Below are 17,932 nucleotides of genomic sequence, written 5' to 3'. Positions count from 1 at the left end.
TATGTTAAAAGAGTAGTTCTAAGACTTATGTCCTTTTAAATATATGTGCATGTCCCCAGAGCTCCTGCCAAGCCCTGTGCTTGCCCTAGGTGTGTGAAGAAGGGAAGGACAAACGGAGGGGATCCATCTGTTTTAGGATTCACCGCAAGGCTGATTGCTTTTGCTTTGGCTTAGTGCCAACAGTAACTCATTGCAAGGTCCAGCTGTTTCCAGTCGTTTCCTTGGTCCAGGTATTCCTTTGGGAATGGAATGTAGTGCAATATATTTCTTAGCTGGCTTTTTGTGGGACTGGGTACCCTGGCTCAACCTGCCTCTGTCTGTTTCAAATGAAAGGAGTAGCATCGCAGGGAATCGTGAGGGTCACTTTGTGACAATATGGTGGAGATTGATACTTACATCTGTGAGGTCAGTTAATTAACTGGGACTAATGGTGATGTAAACTGCCCGAAGCAGATGTGGCTAACCTCCTTTCTTCTACTAAATAAAAGGAGAGTGTTTTGAAGAGAGTCTGATTGTCTTCTTTTCCCTCTATTTTTTCCCCTAGAACTCTGCCTTGGTGATCCAATTGAGAAGAGTTAATACTAGGAGAGCCCTTTAAGGAATTTTAGGCTAAAGGCATTGGGTGGTTCTGTGCCTTTCAAGAACTTTATCCCAGCACGGTCCTCTACATTAGGCACTGACTGAGTGGAAAGGTCTGTTATCACTAGATGATTTCCTCAACCTGGAAAAATGGTAATGATCTCAGAGGCATGACTTTTTGTCCTTTCAGATGACTATTGTTCAATCTGTCACCCCAAGGCTCTAAAGGGAAACTCATGTACTCGAGACACACATTCTATCACACACACATACACACCCACACACACGTGATGCATCATTATTAATAAATGAATGGAGCTATTTGTTATTTATTATTTAAACCTTCAATACTGGCTGGCCTGAGTGATACATGAAATATAGGCAAGTAATTTATTTATTAGGGAAAATAATGATTTTTCCCCCCACAGCATAACCCTCTCTGACCCAAAACAGCAAGAGCTTTATCAAATACAAATACGATGGCTTGTAATTTTAGAGTTTTCCAGAGCATTGTAACTGACAACCTTTTTAACATAAGTACATTGAACAAATAATTTATAGACATATTCTGGGAATATTTTAAGGTATTTTATTACTACTTCTGAAAGCTATGGCATGTTATCGATTTTGGTATATTAATATAACCTAAAAGGGAGGGCACATGCTCAGCTTCTAATCCACATCAGCTTTGATGGCAAACAATATATTTTACTGAAGGGAGCCTTGAACCAAAGCAGTAGAGGTTAACAATTACACATCATAGCCAAAAGTTTAAGATAATGAATTTTACTCATTACAGAAGTTGCATTTTGGGGACTGAAACACATTTTCCACACTTAGGATTTCATCCAAATTTCTCAACCACCGTTTGTCAGCATGAACTTTCCTTTCCTTAAGCCCAGTTCTCTCCTGCCACTTCCTGAGGATTCATAAAGCCTACTTCCTACTGAAAGGACCACTATTACCCCTTTTCCCAAAACATATTTTTAGAGTGGGTTTTGGGGGCTCATTTAAAAGAGGTTATAATGTCCTTCCTTGTATTACTTTCTTCTTTTAGGTGGTTTCTAGATGGTTAATGCTTAAACTATCAACATCTTGTTCATATTTGGTATTTTTAAGTCACTATCTCCATGTTATGTTTTAACCCAGAACCTTATTACACATATATTATTGTCCAAAATTCTGACCCCAGCACGGAGGCTCCTCCTTAATTGGTCCTCACTACCTTCGGCCCTCAGTTAGAACTCGGTGCTTATGCCAAGCTGGCCTCTTGCTGTCTCTGAAACCCACCCTGATCATTCCTGCCTTTATGCCTTTGATGCTGCCGCTCTTCTCTTTTCTGCCATCCCATCTTCTTTGTGTGTGAAGATTTTCCCGACCCCTCCAATACATAATTATCTTCTCCTTCTCTGAACCTCTGTATAACTCAGCAGCTCTCCCTTATGATTTAGCACTTTACCATGAGTGGCCTTGAATTAGTCCTAGTATCTCTTTCACATATATCATTTATCCTGGATTGACTATGAGTAATTTGAGGAAAGGAATCATATAGGTTCCATTTTCATTGTAGTGGCACATCACTCAGGATGTAGCTAAGCAGATATTGGCAGCTCAGTCCACACTAAACTCAGTAGACAACAAATTTAATTTATACTGAAATCTAAGGAGAATCAACAACAATTTTCAAAGTATAGCTCAGCCCGTCTCCCTCTAGTCATTCAAAAATTACAGGATGATCAGATATTCTATAAAATTTTTCTGGGCATAATTATAGGGGATGACCTTTCTTTGCCTTTATTATTATTCTTAATGTAAAAAAAGTCCATTATAAATATAATAAATGCTGTTAGAAAGACTTGAAAATTTGACAAAGCAAAAAGAAGAAAATAAAATAGTCTCCCATAATCCCCTCATCCATAGCAAGCACTATATACCTTGGTATCTTTACCCTTCCGGACTATTTTGTGTGCATATATGTAGGTTTATGTGCATATATACATACTTTTACATATGTCGCTATTACTACCTTCATTCATTCCTAAGGATAAATTGCCAGAAAGAATTTGCTGGGACAAAAGGATATCTGTAACATGAAAAGACAAGTGTGTGTGTGTGTGTGTGTGTGTGTGTGTGTGTGTGTAAGTAGGTTCTTTGAAAAGGCATCATACACTGTGCAGTCTTTTGTAACCTATTTTCCCACATGTCAGTAATGTAGCTTTCATGACTCTATAGCAAGTCATTGTACCTTAATTTAGTTAACCAATTAATTATTTTTGAACTTTTAGGGTTTTCATCTTCTTACTCCTAAAAACAGTGCTGAAAATGAGTTTTCTTATAGGTAGATATTTGTGCACGTTTTCTATGATTTCCTCTGGATAGATTCCTAGAAGTGGAATTTTTAGGGTAAGAGGGTGTGCCTATTTTAAGACACCTAAGACCCATTGCCAAACTGCCTTCAGAAAGGTGGCATTTATTTATAGTACTAGGGGTGGTAATTGAGGTGGGCATTTTCCCATCTCAGCCACTTCAAAGTTGTTCCAATTGAACATGAAGAGCCACCATTAGGAGAGTAAAACAGGGTTTACAATGAGGGAAGTGAACAACTGCCAATATGCTGCCATTGCAGCTTCCTAAAAGACAGACCTGATTGCCACTCACCTGCTTAATTAAAGTCCCTGTTTGCCTCTGATCCCCAAGAAATCAATTTTTAACCCCTTGGCTGGGCCTTTTGTGGTCTGTCCTCAGTGTATGGCTAAGCTCTGCTGACCTCCATTCCCCCACATCCATGCACTTTAAGCTCGTCCTGTGCTAGGAGCCTCACCTGGGCCAGAATACACCCTGCCCTCTCATACCTCTACATCTCTGTGCCCAGGGGCAACACTCATCTATACAGAAGCATTCGTTACAGCTATGGATTAGTCATAGTTCAAATAGTAATAGCCAGTGCACTTGTCAAAAAAGGAAAGTAACTATGAGTCAGTGAAAACTCTGTTACAAAATCTCGATTGTTTATTGTCACATGAATAAAATAGTAGCTAATATTCTTTCTGTGCTAAGTAATGTGTCATGTGTTTTCCTTGGATTATCATCTGTGGGTATATTATCATTCCATATTATAGATTAGGAAACTAAGATTCGGAAAAATTAAGTAACTTGTCCAAGGACATGACTAGAAAGTGGCAGACTTTGGATTTGAAACCAGAAAAGAATACTGTTGATAATGCTGATAACAATACTGTTAACCACACTACATAATGCTGTCTACCAGAGATGCCTCATTGGGTCTCTTGACAGCCTGCTATGTTCATGCCAGGAACTATCCACAGGATGAAAGAGTATTTGCTGGCATAAAAAAAAAAGCAAGGAGCCTGGTGTATCTTTGGAATTTAAGACTAAGAAGTAGATAGTTCAGGCTTTAAAGTGAAAAGTTAAAATATCTAGTGGAAACTTTATCGTATCCATGTAGATCAGGGTTTCTTAATAGTTGCACTATTGACATTTCTGACTAGAGCATTCTTTGTTGGGGGGGGGGGGGCTTTGGATCCCCTGCCCCTAATTGTGACAACCAGAAATATCTCCAGACGTTGTAAATACACCCTAGTAGAGGCAGGCATAATCATTCCCAGGGGACCACTGGTCTAACAGGAAAAATGTAGTGGACTTTTGTCATTATTTCTGGCTATGAGCAGCTGAACCTTTTTCCTGTTATTCTGGAATCCTCACCTTATGGCATGAGGCATTTCTGATCGTCACAAATGGGGGCAGAAGGTGCTATTGGCATCCAGTGGGTAGAACTACAATGCACAGGAGAGCCCCCCACTATAAAGAATACTCTAGTCCAAAATGGCAATGGTTCCTTTACCTTTGTGAGCCTTCTGACAAATTTCTTGATTTTCAACTTAGGCTAGTTCAGTAACTGGAAACTGACAAAGAGAATCTCATGGCATTGATATCTTCAGAGTCTCAAAAAATCCAGAAGCCCTATAAGAATTGCTTTGTACCTGGCATTGTTCGTTTAGTCAAGTAATAGTCATTAAGCATCCTCTATGTGCCAGGCACTAGGTGCTGGGAACATAATAGTCAACTGACAGACAAGGTTACCACTCCTAGTCAAAGAGACAGCTGAAGAGTAAGAGGGGAAGCACAGAGTGGGAGGGGCATAGTATTAGGGGATATTCACTTTGTTTGGGGGAGTGTTATTGTCAGAATGCCCAGAAGAAAAGATGTTTAAACTGAGGTCTGAAAAAGGAGTAGAAGTAATCCAGGAAAGACTACGAGGAAGAGTGTCCTGTGCAAAAAGAACAAAATTAGGAGAGAGGGGACAGGAAGAAGAGGGAGTATTGGGTGTAGGAGAGAAAAATAAAGCAAAGAGAGGAGAGGAAGGGTGGAAAGGAGGAGGGAGGGAAGAGGGCAGGGATAGATATAGGGATGGGGGTGGGGAGAGAGATTGAAGAGAGACAGATCTCCTAGGAAAGAACTGAAATCTGGAGTGGTTGGAGCAGGATTTCAGTGCATTCTCTATAGCTCCAGAACCAGCCAGGGGAGGTCTGTGAGTTATAATTCCCACAGACTATACATAGGACCCTCAAGCAACCTACCTTGAGGGCCAACAGTCCCCTGCTGTGGCAGTGCAACTTGAGAATAATATCTGGTGCTTGGAGCTGAGAAGGGAGGGAAGAGATTACAATAGACATTTATTTATTTTTCATTTTGCATTTAGCTTGGTGTGGGCTGACTGCTTTTCAGGATCTGATTATTCCCTCCCTGAGGGTCCTGTGGTCAGACGCCAGCTGTGAGGATCTGTTACCATGGGTGACATTTTCATCCAATGGGGGACCGTACAGCTTGTTTGCAGAGTGGCAGATGGAGCAGCTAATCGATACAGTCTGGGAGGTGGGCGTCCCCACCTCCAGTGGCCCTGCCACACAATGAGAGCTGGGCCCCAGGGGCTTGTGGAACACACGCCAGTGACTGGGCCTTTGATTAGAAAAGACCTCACTCACTAGGGGTTCTGGCCCCAAACAATGCCCTGTTCTTTACTAAGGTGGCCTCAGCACTTCCAGGATTTTTACAGCCCTTGCCTCAGGCAACACTCCTGGGAAAAGCTGCTGCCAAACCCTTCTCGGCTGTGTGTGGATGATACTGAGTATTCTATTCCAGTAAAACTCAGCAGACATTTTTTTTTTTTAAAGCATCATCTGTGTTCAAGCAATATACTGAATGGAGGAAAAGAACAAGGTAATGTCCTGCCCTCAAGGACCTTATGATGTAATTGGGAGCCTTCAGTCTGGTCATGGAATAGCCAAAAACCCCTCAGCCATCCATCCACGTCATTTACTGAATAACCCACGACGTATTAGAGGTTGTGATACAAAGAAGGCTAAGATGTGGTTGGTGCTCCTGGTACCATATTTAACTCTATATGCCATTGAAAACTAGGAACAGCTAGTATTTACTGCGTTCTTTCTCTGCACTACCTATTAAGCATTTATAACTCTAAGAGATGGATACCAATATTGTCTCCATTTTTGGATGAGGAGACTGAGATCTAGAGTAGAGGAGTGATTGGTACTGATCAACAGTTTAGTATTATTTCCACTGATGTCTCAAGTGTTTTGGCATTTGAAATTCATACCCACACATGTGTGTATGGGTATACACATGTGTATATATATGTAAATTGTCTTTTGGTAAAATATACTGAATGCCTAGTAACATGTTTGTTATGTTACAAAACAAAATCTAACTGGTAAAATTTAAAGATATTATTAGCTTTATTAAACAATTCATGAATCAGGCAGCATCCACTCTAGAAGACAGGGGCTCTGAAGAGCTGTACAAAATGAAAGACTTTTATAGGCAGAAGAGAGCAGGAACAAGGATGCAAAAAAGCAGATTGGTTATTGCAAGGTAACTTTCCTCTACCGGATGGCAGGGATCAATTGGGCAGATTACCTAACTAATGCTGATCAGGTGATTCCTGATTGACTGGCTTAAGATTCCATCTCTGGGAGAGCCAAAATTGTAATGAAGTCTTGGTTTGGTGACATGGGGCTTAGCATAATGACTCTATTTTGGGAATGTTGTCTTATTTTTAACAAGTATTTTGGATAACTTAAGATCAAGTGGTAAGAAAAAGTTTATTCCTTGATTTCTTAATCCCAGTGGATTAAGAGTCAGGAAACCTGGGACCTTGTACTTGTGAGTGATGTAGGACTAGGCTGTTCATCAAACTGAACTTCAAATTTCTCATCCCCAGGTAGGACTATTAAGATTGCCCTTGTGTGTACCATAACGGGGTTTTGTGATAACCAAATGGAAATCATATAAAGATGTAATCCATGAACCCAGTATGATATCCCGTATTATAATCAGGAATCTTCTGGGCTTTATAAATGCAAGTTGTGGTGTTCTTTGTTGCTTTTGTTTCCATTACCATTTCTGCTGTTTTAATCAAGGAAGCTTGCACATAAGACATTTCTAGAACTGGGAGGGTAGTTCACCAAATAAACAAGGAGATTGCACTTCCCTCTCCCTACTTTTACTAGAAAAATATGAAATTAAACACAGCCAAGTTTTCATCATCTCCCTCCTTCCTCTTTACTTTATGTTTCTCAAGTCTTATCCCATACCCACTTCTTCCCCACTGCCCCAAAGTTGTAATTTATGTCTTTTAAGGCACTACACATATAAGCATCACTATTTTAATTAGTGAGGAGCAAAGGGAAGTAAGGAGCTAGAAGGCACAGCAAGAGAGCCCACCACTCGCATGCTTTAATTATTCATCATGGTAAATAAAATTAAATATTTTCCCAGCAATCCAGAGCAGTATCTGAAGTAATTACACTGTCAAATTCATCAAAAATTCCCTCATCAAAATAAAAACCTTGATGTCATTTAATAATTTATAATACAAATACACGGAAATTGTAAAATATTATAAATAGAAAACTGCAGGGTAAGTGAACATGAATTAGTTAGGGGTTATGTTCTAGAAAGAGGCTGTCATGAGCTGTATAAATTTTTAATCAGAAATATTTTTGAGGCCTAATTTAGAGTATGGAATATACCAAGACTGTAGAATACAAAGAACACAAGAAAACAACATGTTCCCGCTGCTTGAAGATTTACAAATTCACTGCTTTTTGAGAAAAACAGAACTCAAGATGATTGCAGGCAGAAGGAAGGAATCTTGTCTTTGATGCTTTGTATATTCCAGGTCACCTGTGGCACCTTACATGTTGTCTACATGGGAACAAATGAATTAATTAACCTGCAGGTATTGACCCTGAATAGCAAATGGAAAAAGTCTGCTTTATTTCCACCAATAGAGAAAGGCAGTCTCAACCACTGAACTTTGTAAAACAATGTGTGATTCTGGAAACCATATGGTTTCATCCCAGTTTGGAATGGTTTTGATCTGTTGAGTTTCTGTCCGGAAAAAGCCTGGAGCAAATAGAGTAAACCAGATTTTTCTTCTCCTTATTCTCAGAGAAGTATTTTCATACATGCGTGTCCTGTCTTGCTTTAGAAAACGTCTGTGGGGACTTACCTGTCTCAGGACAGGTAAGGAGTGGCCAAGGCTTTGTTTTACAAGAATGATTGGGAGAGCAGCTGCTCCTCTGATCTCTGGTCACCTCCACTGGTCAGGAAGGGAGTTCAGAAAGGAAAAGTGGGCTTTCAAGGTGCTAATTAATTAGAAAAGAAGCAAGGGCAATTTTTAAAAACAATTTTGCTTTATTGTGTCATCTCAAGGATCTAAGAGGTTGGTATGGACGGTGACATGGTAATCAGAGAGATCTTTTCACAAAAAAAGGTAAGACTGATAATTTTTAAACTTAAAACCTTTCAAAAACTGGGGTGCCTGGGTGGCTCAGTTGATTAAGCATACGACTTCAGCCTAGGTCGTGATCTTGCCATTTGTGAGTTTGAGCCCTATGTCGGGCTCTGTGCTGACAGCTCAGAGCCTGGAGCCTGCTTCAGATTCTGTGTCTCCCTCTCTCTCTGCCCCTCCCCTGCTCATGCTCTGTCTCTCTCTGTCTCTCAAAAATCAATGAATGTTAAAAATTTTTTTAAACGTTTCAAAAACTTCCTCTTTTGCTTAAAAGTTGAAGACCCTTAAACATTGCAAGGCCCTGAGGGTTCTGATTCCTGTGGGCTTCTTCAGACTGATAGCATACCCATCTGCCCTTTGCTGTCTGTGCTCTGAGGACATAGCCTTTCTACCTCCAACCTCCTTGAACACACCCTGTTCCCTCTGCTTGGCACATTCTTCTTCCTTTGTTTTTTTTTTGTTTTGTTTTTTTTCTGGGAAAACTCCTTACCCTTCAGGACTCAGCTTAGATGTCCATCTTTCAGGAAGCCATCCGTGATCACCAAATGCCATCAGTTGTCCTGTTATATCTCCCATGACACCTTGAACCCACCCACCCCCCTTTACAAATGTGCTACATTTGTTACATTTAGAGTGAATTATTTATAATATTGTATTTACTCTTTATCTTCCATTATAAATAGAAACTTGGTGAAGGCAGAAACCATCTATGTCAGAGATTTTCTTTTGATCCCCACTATGAAACACTTTATGATCTGTAACCCTGATCCCCTAAATCTACCCCCTTTCTTCATCCTCTGCCTCATCTTCTATACTCCCCAATCTGTCCACTAGGACCGACCTCTTCACTGTTCCTGACCTGCTCCTGCCTCAGAACCTCTCTCTGGAAGGCTCTTCCGCAGATATCTGAATGGCATGCTTCTTCACCTTCTTCAGGTCTTTAGTTACATTTCATCTCCCAAGTAAAGTTTTCTTTTTTTTTAATGTTTTATTTATTTTTGAGAGAGAGAGAGTATGAGATGGGGAGGGGGAGAGGATCCGAAGTGGGCTCTGTGCTGACAGCAGTGGGACTGATGTGGGGCTTGAACTCACAAACTATGAGATCATGACCTGAGCTGAAGTTGGACACTCAACTGACTGAGCCACCCAGGCTCAGATTTTTCTTTTTAAAATTTCTCTCCATCCCCCTACATCCAATGCTGCCTGTTCCCCTTTCCTGCATTTTTGGGGTCCCCTTAGCGTTTGTATCAGCCCACTTGCTTCTCATCTGTGTCTTTTCCCTCAAAGTAAGCTCCATGAGCACGGGGGTTTTGTGTATGTTGTTCACTGCTGTAGCCTCAGTCTGTAGAACATGACCTGGAACATAGTAGGTGCTCAAGTAAATATTTGTTGATATAATGAGTGGAAGTGACCACCTCTAGGCAGAGGTGAAAACAGATGAAAAGCTAATATCTTTGAAGGAACTCCTCTTGGATGTGGGGGCTTGGAGGAGTGGATGCTATAATGGGTAAAGGTGGCTTCCCCCCTTCCTGGTGTGGGCTATTTAGGTCTGTATGAGGTCCTAATGACTATGGTTTCATCTGAGAAAGGCTTATGCTTGGTGAAGTAATAGGTGGGAGAAAACACTGGTGAAGAAAGGACTAATCTGTTGCTATAAATCAGGGATGACAAATGGGCTTCAATGCCCATGCCCATTCCATTTGATTGGTAATAGTTGCTTGGAAGGCTGTGTTGAGAAGGATTCTGAGGGCTTTCTAGATCTAATGGAAAAGAGTGTTGCAATCAGAGATGTCTTGGGCTTGAAGGGAGAATGTGGCAGCATTTGCTTCGTGCATTTGTATCCTGAGCCCTAAGCTTGAACTTGGTTCTGGTCTCTCCCATGAAACCAAGCTCACAGAGGACCTAATGATACCCCCAGTAGTCTATTTGTTGTGCAAGCTAAAGGTTAAGGTATTCAGGAGGGGACTATGAATCCAGATCCTTTGGGGATTTGGCTCTATCCTGTTGATGGATTTATTTTTTTCTCCAGGGGATCAAAAGGCTGAGATATAGTGATTGTTTATAGCTTAAGGACTCTAAGCAAGAAGGTAGAACTCTTCTAGTCTCACTTATTTAGACTGGCCATTCAGACCAGTTCCCTGTTGCTAAGAGAGTCTACAGACAATTACCCAGGACAGATCTAGTTATGTAAAATCTTGGCCTGAAAAAGAGACTCTGACCCTAATGTGATTTGCCCAGCACACCGACCCTGTGAGCTCATTTGCCCATACAAGCTATTCTTTCCTCTCCCAGTGCTGTCATCAACCCCATCTGCAACAGTCTTCCAAGGTTCAGCTCCCCCTTGTATCAATTGTAATGGATGACATTGCTTCTTTTCTGAAAAGCTCTTCTGTCCCTACACTGACACCCTTCACTTCACTGAACATTCTCTTATCACATCTGCTTCCTTGCAGCTGTCTCAGACTGTGCCTGATTCAGTTTCTTATACTAAGCATTTATGTATTTTTAGTATTTTCATATGTCTCTGTTTTCTCCCTCACTAGATTTAAGCTCCTTGAGGAGAGGGGTCCATTATAAATATGTCCAGAATCTTTTTATACTGACTACATATAATGAACGCAGCACTTTGTGTGTGTGTGTGTGTGTGTGTGTGTGTGTGTGTGTGTGTGTGTGTGTGTCTGTAAGGATCACTGTCTAAAACACTGTTGGCTGGATTTAGTAGGCCCACCAGTTTAAAGGTATAATTGATATAATCTTTTTTTGGAGGACCATTTTACAATACCTGTCAAGTTTTTAAATGTTTATGTTTTCGAGCAATTCTACTTCTTGGAATTTATTCTACAGAAGTACTCATAGGAGTATGCAGATATCTATATCAATATATAAAAGAGTGATATAGATATCTGCATACTCCTAATGAGTACTTCTGTACAGACTTATTTGTGATGATGAATGTAAGAATAACCAAACGTCCATCCTGAAAGAAATTATGATATAAATTATGGTACATACACACAGTGTACTACTATGCAATTATCAAAAAGAAAAGTAATTAGCTATATATTGACAAGCAAAAATGTTTATGACATTATGTATAATTGTGTAAAATGGTATTTTTCTTTGCAATAAGCCACAAATATATATATAAATCTACATATGTATACAGATGTGAACATACATAGAAAAAGGACTAGAGGACATACACCAAATTATTAGTGATTTATCTATGGTGGGTAGAATTGGGAAAGCAAGACATTTTATCTTTTTTTTTTTTTAATTTTTTTTCAACGTTTATTTATTTTTGGGACAGAGAGAGACAGAGCATGAACGGGGAAGGGCAGAGAGAGAGGGAGACACAGAATCGGAAACAGGCTCTGAGCCATCAGCCCAGAGCCAGACGCGGGGCTCGAACTCACGGATCGCAAGATCATGACCTGGCTGAAGTCGGACGCTTAACCGACTGCGCCACCCAGGCGCCCCACATTTTATCTTTTTTAATCTTTCACTGATTTGGACCTTTTTATTCTCCTTTTTCCCCCCCCAGGTTTATTGAGATATAATTAATTGACATGTAACATTGTATAAGCTTAAGGTATAAGGTGATTTGATACATTTATATACTGCAAAATGATAACGACCATAGCTTTAACTAATATATTCTTCCCATCACAAAATTACCATTTCTTTATTGTGGTCAGAACATTTAAGATCTGCTCTCTTAGCAATATTCGCTAAATACACTATTACACACAAATATAGTGTATACACAAAATACACTATGGAAAGAGTTTTAATGGACATGTAATCATGCTAAAACAAAAGATATTTTAAGAGGAGTTTATTATAAAAAAGGCATGGCAGTTGTGTTTGCTAAAATATCCTAAAGTTTAGAGATGTTATCAAAATAATTCAGTACCCACTTTAGTTAACCCTAGGGTGCTCAGCTATTTCTTAGAAGAATTGAATACAGACTAAATGTAATATTTACATAAGAAATTGTTCTTTTTCCCTTCCTCATTGATATCAAGCTAGACTATGTGACTTGCTCTGGTTAATGGCATGTGACTGAAAGTGATACACATAATTTCTGAAAAAGCTTTAAGAGCCAGTTCATGGTTTGGCATGCTTTGTTTCTCTCTTTGTCACAAAATCAGCAATATTTCAGAAAAGAGTTTACTCATTGGCCTAGGTCCCAGGAGCAGAGCTTTGGCCAACACTGATGGACATGTTACACAAGCAAGAAATAGAACCTTGCTGTAGTAAACCACTGAGATTTGGGGTTGTTTCTTACTGCCACATAACCTAGACGGATATAGCTGCTAACAGACTTCACCACGCCTTACATGGAGGCTTTCATTGGCCTGGAAATGATGATGTCTGGTTCTAATCCTAGCTTTACCATGAGCTTTCTGAGAGATTGTAACAGTGAGGATGTTTTACGTTGAAAGAAATTGAAAGTACGGCAAAAAAGTAACTTAAACAAGGTTATTTACTATCATGCATAACAGGCAGCCCAGATTTACAGCTTCATTATATCACTGGGGACTTAGAGTTTGCCATCTTTCTGCTTGGCCTTTTTTGTCATGGTTGTATGGTGGATATAGAAGTTTCAGGTGTCATAGGCAGACATAGTATCCCATGAAGAAGAAGAGTGTTTCTTCCTATGTGTTTCTTTTTCTTCTTTTTAAAAAATGTTTATTTATTTTTGAGAGAGAGTGTGCACATGTGTGCATGAGCAGGGGAGGGGCAGAGAGAGGAACAGAGGTTCCTAAGTGGACTCTGCACTGACAGCAGCCAATGTTGGACGTTTAACCAACTGAGCCACCCAGGCACTTGGTTTTTCCCTTGTTTTTATTTGAGGAAAGTATTTACTGGAAATTTCCCTGGAAACTATCCCCAGATCCCATTGCCTAGGATTGGTCACATGTCTGTGTCTAACCAGTCACTGCTACTAAGGCAGTGATGTGGCTGTGATTGTCTTTGGTCAGCCATGGTTCATTCCTTTTGGGGGTAGCAGTGGACCCCTTTTCTGAATACATAGCTGTATGGCAAGTGGTTACTCAAAAAAATTGCCCTCTGGGAAGAAGGAGAAGAAGAGGAGGATAGAATTAGTGTTTACCTCAATGACCTTAAGCAAGTATGTCCCTCCTTGGACCTTAATTCTTCTACTGATAAACTGAGGATATTGGACAAATGGGCTTCTAATGCAAGGATTATTATCACAGAGTCCACGGACATTTCCCCTTAAGGAATGGAATTGAAACTTCCTTACAGGGCTTTGGATATGTCAAAGCAATTGTCTATGCCCCAGGGTGCCACTGGCTTAGGTCATCAAAAGTCTTGTCTCATCAGCTTCCTGAGAGGCAGACACATTATGGCTTCCAGCTCCCATAAAATCTTGCATCTTGGATTTTACATGCCCAATGTGAATGTGATCTAGGTGAGGGATATATATGTGCAGTTTTGTTAGCTTTTACTTACATATCAGATTGACTTTAAAAGTACTTTGAAAACTTATAAAGTGCTTTGTGCTTGGAGATTTTTTTCCAATAGCTCCCTCTTCTCCCATGTGCCATACTCCCAAATTTCTGCATCCTTTGAATCAACTCAAGACGCTTTATTGGCCAATTTAATATAAACCAGTCTCAAGTGCTCTTGAGTCATGAACTCCAAAAATAATTTATAATCATTATTATTGAAAATAATAGAAATGATTTTGGGTCAGGGAGCTAAAAAAACCATTAGGGAGATCTCGTGGGATTGAAGCTGAGGTCTTCACTTCTCTTTTCAAGGCACCAGTTTTCTTTTATCCAGGCATTCACTGAAAACTTCCTGGGAATGAGATGGGCTCATCCAAGAAAAGTGCCAGAGCTCTTATTTTATTAGGCAGGGTAGGCATGTATACAGCCAAGACCTGTTCAGGCAGCAGAAGGGGCTGGAGAAGGATCTGTAAAAACGGATACAGTTGAAGCCATCCTGTCTCCCCCACCCTACTACATGCCCTGAAAGGCTTTTATGAACTGTTTGTAGCTTTGTCACTTGGTTATAACTGTGAGCAGTTGTCCTAAACAGTGTATAATTTCTTGATTGGCTTTGATAAGTTCTTTTTTTTTTTTCATGTTGATAATGTGCTAAGATGCTGAAGTCACCCTCTTTTTCCCAAGAGACACACTGGTCCATGGGAGGGATGACTATTCAAGAGAATGACTCTGGCCATCTCAAACTATCAGTCCTATTTGTCACCACTAGGAGATAGCCTACTAGGGCTCCTGGATTGGGTTTGCATTTCTGGAAGGCCTCTTAGAAATGTTGCTTTTGGGGGGCGCCTGGGTGGTGCAGTCGGTTAAGCGTCCGACTTCAGCCAGGTCACGATCTCGCGGTCTGGGAGTTCGAGCCCCGTGTCGGGCTCTGGGCTGATGGCTCAGAGCCTGGAGCCTGTTTCCGATTCTGTGTCTCCCTCTCTCTCTGCCCCTCCCCCATTCATGCTCTGTCTCTCTCTGTCCCAAAAATAAATAAAAAACGTTGAAAAAAAATTAAAAAAAAAAAAGAAATGTTGCTTTTGGGCCAGATTAGTTCAAGAGGTTTCAGTCAAATCCAGATCATCAGATTAAAAAGGGCATAACCCATCACACAGTTGTTCCAAAATATCATGACATTGAGCAGTGATTGAATGATTGGCTGATTGGCTGAGTCTCTCTTTCTTTCTCTTTTTAAAAAATGTTTATTTATTTATTTTGAGGGAAGGGATGGGGAGAGGCAGAGGGAGAGGGAGAGAAAATCCCAAGCAGGCTTCACACTCAGCACAGAGCCAGACATGGGGCTCAGTCTCACAGCCATGAAATCATGACCTGAGCCCAAATCAAGAGCTGGATGCTTAGTCAACTGAGTGGCCCAGGTGCTCTGAGTTTCTTATCTTGAGGTAAGATGTCTTCCTCAGGTCAAGTACTCGTAAAACAAAACCAAAGTGAAAGAGGAAGAGTAGATTGCTCAGTTTGTTAAATCAAACACGGATACGAAAAGTTGCACAAAATAGCTATGTAGTTTAATAAGTTATAAGGCAGCACCCTTCTAACTGTTATTGAAGTCAAGAGATAAAATTTTGTCATCCACCCCAGAAGGCTATCTGCCCCATCCAATCTCACCCCTCCTTTACCCCCAAAGTAACCTCTATCCTGGTTTTTATAACAAACACTTCCTTGTGTCCTGTATAGTTTTATCATCCAAGTGAGCATCCCAAGATGCTCAAGTTTAGTCTTGGCCATTAAAAAAATAACATGTCTTTCAAGTCTCCTTTAATGTATATGTTTCTCATCTAGTCCTTTCTTTTTCTTACAGTTTACCTTTTGACCTGTAGAGTTTTCCTATGATATGGATGTTGTTGATTATACATTCGTTATACAGTTCAATATGTTCCTCTGTCCTCTGTATTTTCTACAAGTTGGGAATTGTATTGAGACATGATTAATTTTAGGTTCATTTGGCAGGTGGCATTGAGTTATTTCACCAGGAGGTACGTGGTGTCCAACTTTTGCTCTTTTTAAAATGTTAATATCACCCAATGCTCAATGTCTGGATCCATTAGTTTACTGGGAATTACTAAATGGTGATGTCTAATTCTACCATTTCCCTTGCATTTATTAGCTAGAAAACTTATGAGCAGATGCTTTCCCTCATCTACTCTTTGATTACCCAGTGGTACAGTTGAGGCTATGCTTAATTGTTTCTCCTTATTTACCATAAAGATGACAAATTGGTTCCTATCCTCCTCTGAAGGTAACCAATTAGTTTTTTTAAATATCAGTATAAATTCAAGGACTTGAGCATTAATTGATGGGTTCCTAGACTGCATTTTTAATTTATATTTCCATTGTCTTTAATGTTTGGGATACATGGGTCAGTGTTTGTGCTTTGGAACTTGGCTATCTCCCTGGCTCCAAATCACCTGGAAAGGAAGCAACCAAATTCTCCATGGATTGCTCAAAGACCAGTAGGAGAGGCTTGATTTTAGTTTTGTGTTTATTTTCAGCTTTAGTTACAGGTTAGGGCTAGTGGCAATGAATATAAAGAATTCTAGCTGAGGGACTTTGAAAATTTATGGTCCAATTGTCAACATCTTTGTCACCATAAGATGGATGCTAGTAAAGATCCCATTCATCCATTCTTTTCTCTTCTGATTTCATGAACTCCAAGCCCCTTTTGATCCTCATGTTTGACTTTCTGTGTGGCTTGACAAGAGGAGAATGCCCCAATCATACCGGTATGAATATTTTCTTTTTGCTCAATGATTAGTTTCTCACTAGAAATGAAAATAATTGGCATTTTGTTGTCAAAATTATATTTTATATTCTTTTCCAAGGAAATGTAAACCCTAGAAATGCTTTCATTATAACCTTGTTTCTATCAAATAGTTCTGCCCAGTTTTAGGATAACTTTATACGTGGACTGCTCTTTTTCTAAGTTTTTTCCAAGGGAGAGACCTACAGTCCTTCTAGGTAACTGAAGAAAAGCGCATTCTTTTCAGGCTAGGTTCACTCACCCACATGGCCCTGAGACAGGCCATTGATTACTCTCACTCCAACTAGCAATGAGGTACTACTGTTAGAAACCAGGTACCTTTCCTTGGCAACAGCAGCTGCTAACTAACAAGTAGGTCATTAACTAAGGGTAATGATGGATATAACCAGATTGCCTTGCTGGCCTTTAAAAAAAAATCACTCCTTACCAAACTTCCACCATCCCCAGAATGAATGAGAATGTCATTTTGATATTTGAGTCTGGAAAGAAGCATTTAGAATCCACAGATTAACTAAAACACATTCTTAGTTCATCTCTCCACAGGTGGAAAAAGCCAAATTTTGTTTTTCATTTTCTTGCTCTTTTTTGTTGTTGTTGTTGTTTTCTGGACATACCTAGGCACAAATTACAAAATTGCTTACTTGGGGCAATAAATCCAATGTTTTCTGTTATCTATGGGGAATTGGTTTGTAAAATTTCAAAACCCTAGTCTCTTTGACTGGCTGAGTCCTATGGAAAATAAAAATTAATGAAAAATAGTAATAAATACTGATTTTCTATAATCCAGTAGGCAAAGTCTAAATTAAATGACTTTACTTAAAGCTTTGTTGGCAGAGAACTAATTAATGAAAAACACCAGGCTTAAACAATAGGCCATCCATCTTTAAGCACAAGTGAGGGACGGAATCCATATGACATTTCACTGAGGATGAAAAATGAACAATTGCTTGGGTCCTGGATGATCCTTATTTGACAGAGCACCCTGGAGACTTTTTCAATGTCCCCTTTTTCCTGAGACATATGGACTCTACACCATTGTCATATTTAATCTAAGAAACTGGGTTCCCATGCATTCTAGTTGTTTGTTTCCTTGCTTGAGGCCTGTGGCTGGGGCCTCATGAGTTTGTAGCAATTGGAGTCAGCTTTTGTTTGGCCTTTAAGATGAAATAAGACAAAACCATAAACATGCTACAAAACACCAGAATATAAAGGGAATTATTGGTG

The sequence above is a fragment of the Prionailurus viverrinus genome, chromosome A1, assembly GCF_022837055.1.
Source record: "Prionailurus viverrinus isolate Anna chromosome A1, UM_Priviv_1.0, whole genome shotgun sequence".
Classification (NCBI taxonomy): Eukaryota; Metazoa; Chordata; class Mammalia; order Carnivora; family Felidae; genus Prionailurus; species Prionailurus viverrinus.
This window is presented reverse-complemented; position numbering follows the sequence as displayed.